General features: G+C 51.4%; 1 long non-coding RNA gene across 1 annotated transcript in view; it reads right to left on the minus strand.

Annotated features, from left to right (window-relative positions):
• LOC109489956 overlaps nt 1–3,773 on the minus strand; it is a 6,682-nt gene extending 2,909 nt beyond the window's left edge. The window contains exons 1-2 of the long non-coding RNA XR_002143123.2: nt 3,520–3,773; nt 1,890–2,071 (exon numbers count right to left, since the gene is read on the minus strand). This is a non-coding gene — a long non-coding RNA (uncharacterized LOC109489956). The remainder of the gene's footprint in view (nt 1–1,889; nt 2,072–3,519) is intronic.
• Between the last annotated feature and the right edge of the window lie 346 nt (nt 3,774–4,119).

The following is a 4,119-nucleotide window of genomic DNA, read 5'->3' on the forward strand; positions in this document are numbered from 1 at the left end:
TTTGCCATTTATGCCATTTCCAAGCCAATGAGCTGAGGCCAATACTTCTCGGTTTGACCCTGGCGTGAGTCCTTCCACCATGCAAGGCTCCATCCGAGCTTCTCCGGAAGCCCAAGGCACCTGTCAAACACGCATGCATTGTCAGAGCCTAGTGAGTGCCACTGATTTACTCCACGTACCACAGTGTGGTGGCCTGCCAGTGAGCTGGGGTGCGTAAGGCCTAAGGAAANCTGTCTTTCCCTGGGTCCCTACCGTGGGTCTCATTTATCACTCTGAATGCAGTTTCCTGTTTACTGATGCATCTCTCCCTCTTGCCCATAAGCTCTTTGGCTGCATCTTACATTTTGTTCTTAAGCATATTTCCAGAGAGAAACACAGTGCCCGACGCTCATGGGACAGACACTCTTTGTTGCCCATGCCCCTCCTNATAGCAGCCTGCCGGTCCCCGAGGTGGGAAGGGGTCTGGGAAGCACATGCCGGAGCCCGCGTCTCAGGCCCCACGTGGACTCCACGTGCTTCTGAGCCACAGCTCATTCTGGCAGGAGGCTCTTACACACGACCCGTGAGCGTTTTATACGTGGATGCTTTCCGTGGCTCAGCCTCTTACCTGCCTTCTTACTCGGATCCCTCTTTGTTCATGTGGCCAAGAACTGCATCTCCTGGGTTTACACTTGAGGTTACCTTCTTGGGAAAAGCCACCTGTACAAAGTGTGCCCCCAGAACTGGGCCAGGTGTGTTTCTTGAATGTTTCTGTCTTTCCCTGGGTCCCTACCNTGCACTTTTCAATTTGGAATTCCGGAAAAACACGGAGGACGCTGGTGGGTAAACTGTCCTGATGTAGAAAACGGGTGGAAGACAGCAGCTGGCAAGGCTCCTGTGTCACAGCCCAGGGCTGGTTTCAAGCCACAGGAACCCCGGGCTGTGGCTGGGCTTACGGCAGAGGCTCGGCCACCCCCCCACAGCAAACCCCGAATCTGAATGTCAGTGTCATCTGACTTTTCTGACCATGTTAGGCTAGGTAACAAATACACTATAAAAAAACATAGTCAAAATGCTACGAATAATGCTTGAGTTTTAAATAGGCCTTCACAGCCACGGCTGGTTCATGTTCGAGACACATTTATTAGATGCCTTACAGCTGCTAGGGACTCCTGGAAACTCAGCAGCCGTGGCCAAGAGGGACAGAATCCTCGCCTGCAAGGGGCCCACATCCTAGATGGTCAGCCACCTGCGAACAGGTGTGTGACCCGNAATGTTTCTGTCTTTCCCTGGGTCCCTACCGTGGGTCTCATTTATCACTCTGAATGCAGTTTCCTGTTTACTGATGCATCTCTCCCTCTTGCCCATAAGCTCTTTGGCTGCATCTTACATTTTGTTCTTAAGCATATTTCCAGAGAGAAACACAGTGCCCGACGCTCATGGGACAGACACTCTTTGTTGCCCATGCCCCTCCTCTCTCCAGCAGTGCCTGTCTCTGACCTCAGAGACCAAATATGGCAGCTAGTCTTCCTTCCAGCGCCTCTTCCAGCAGTCATGTGGGTACATGGCCCAGTCCTACTGGAAAGGTTGTAAGGTGGCTAGAGGAGAAATTCTTCCGTAATCATGGTATCAAATTGAAAAAAAAACACCCTCTCTTCTCCACAGGTGTCTTCCTTCTGCACGTGACACCTCAAATTCTACATCCGTCCTATAACTAGCGGAGACTGACATGTTCATGTAGCAGAAACAGAAGCCTCGCCTCCCCCAAAAAAGCATTTGAGTCCTTAACAGCATCTCTCAACTGCTGTCCTAACTCTGAGGTCACCCAAGTCCAGGACCACCGAAAACATGAGATAATAATGTTGGCATTGGTTCTGTCCCTAACCCACCACAGCCCCTTTGACACTGACCACGGAATCCAGAGCACAGCCTGGTGCATGCCTGTGGTTTTGAGAACGGAGTCGATATTAGTTTTGCCATTTATGCCATTTCCAAGCCAATGAGCTGAGGCCAATACTTCTCGGTTTGACCCTGGCGTGAGTCCTTCCACCATGCAAGGCTCCATCCGAGCTTCTCCGGAAGCCCAAGGCACCTGTCAAACACGCATGCATTGTCAGAGCCTAGTGAGTGCCACTGATTTACTCCACGTACCACAGTGTGGTGGCCTGCCAGTGAGCTGGGGTGCGTAAGGCCTAAGGAAAGGTCGAATAAATGAAATTCAGGAATATATCACTTAATGCAAGTAGGGCAGAAAAGAGCATCCAAACTCATGAAGCCATGTTTGTGTTGCTTGTATTGCCCTGTGGCCTGATGCCTTTGGGCCGCAGTTACGTTATGTGACTGACCGCTGCGGCAAGGACAAAGGAGGCCGTATATTGAGCCATCTGTGCATGGCCAAGGGCCATATGGTTGTGTGGTGATATGATGCTCATTGTCTAAGTCAGAAATCTGCCTGAGTGTGATTAGGACTAGAGATACTAAGGGGAATTCCTGATGTCCATGGAGAGCGTCTTGTAACTACCATGTATTACCGAAGCATCTCCTGCTGACAGCATTACACAGAGAAGAGGTTTCCCTCTGAGGAAGCATCCCTCAGCCGTCGCTGGGCCCGGAGCCTCACCGGGTTCCAGACCGAAGCCGCACCGCGGACACTGCCGCAGTATCGATCCCTAAAATGCACTTTTCAATTTGGAATTCCGGAAAAACACGGAGGACGCTGGTGGGTAAACTGTCCTGATGTAGAAAACGGGTGGAAGACAGCAGCTGGCAAGGCTCCTGTGTCACAGCCCAGGGCTGGTTTCAAGCCACAGGAACCCCGGGCTGTGGCTGGGCTTACGGCAGAGGCTCGGCCACCCCCCCACAGCAAACCCCGAATCTGAATGACAGTGTCATCTGACTTTTCTGACCATGTTAGGCTAGGTAACAAATACACTATAAAAAAACATAGTCAAAATGCTATGAATAATGCTTGAGTTTTAAATAGGCCTTCACAGCCACGGCTGGTTCATGTTCGAGACACATTTATTAGATGCCTTACAGCTGCTAGGGACTCCTGGAAACTCAGCAGCCGTGGCCAAGAGGGACAGAATCCTCGCCTGCAAGGGGCCCACATCCTAGATGGTCAGCCACCTGCGAACAGGTGTGTGACCCGAGCCTGAAAGGCCGAGAGCCAGTGCCCCCCGCTGCCCCCCATGGAGGGACAGACCCCTTCAGAGGCAGCATCTGCACTGAGTCCTGAAGGATGAAATGCCGGAGCAAAGCACCCAGGCCGAAGGAAGAGCGGGCGCGAAGACGGGTCTACTGACCCACCGGATGAACTGGTGGGGGAGGGGAGGTCAGGAATTACAGGGGTGGGGCGGGAGGGAACCAGGTTGCGCAGGTCGCTAGGAAAGGCGCCAGAGTTTATTCCACATGAGAGGACAAGATGTTGAACAGTTAAGCAAGGACATGAATTCATTCAAACCTTGAAAGCGTCACTCTGGCATCACACTTTCATATCCTGTATTTGAATCAGAATCGCAGGAGGAGACTGATTGTTACCTTTATTCAATATGCGAGGACGCTGAGGCTCCCAGAGGTTGTGGGTTGTCCTTGGAAGTTCAGCTGGTTAGAGGACAGTCTGCAGGCTGGGACCTTCCCGTCCAGGGCTCCTTGCCAGTTTCCGTCCACTGCGCTCGTCTCCTCCATGTCTGCCAGTAACCAAGTTACGTGCGGCAAAATCCAACGTCAGTAGGAACGTTTTCCTTAAATGTCCATATATCTAAAACTGGTTCAGGTTATACTTATGGCATCACATCGAGCTGATGAGAAATGAAAGCATGGCTGAAAAGGCACTGAAAGATTTACTCTAAAATAAGAATAATGAAACAGTTTGAAATAAAAAGATTTAATCTGATTGACCAGGTTGCATGTGACCAGGCTAATAAGGCTATATTTGAACATTCCACTTTAAATCATTTCTTTCCGTAGATAGAAAATAATCTGCCTGGTGCCTCCCCACCTCGGCCTGGGCCCGCAGCACCCTCTGCCCTCCGTGGGCTTGCTTGTGCTCAAGGTCGCCCCCCTCCTGCCGAGGTCTCTCCAGGCTTCTGGCCCTCTGGCTCCTTATCATCCTCTGCATCTATGGTAACGCTGGCAGGA

This window comes from Ailuropoda melanoleuca, chromosome 14 (assembly GCF_002007445.2).
Source record: "Ailuropoda melanoleuca isolate Jingjing chromosome 14, ASM200744v2, whole genome shotgun sequence".
In the NCBI taxonomy this organism is placed as follows: Eukaryota; Metazoa; Chordata; class Mammalia; order Carnivora; family Ursidae; genus Ailuropoda; species Ailuropoda melanoleuca.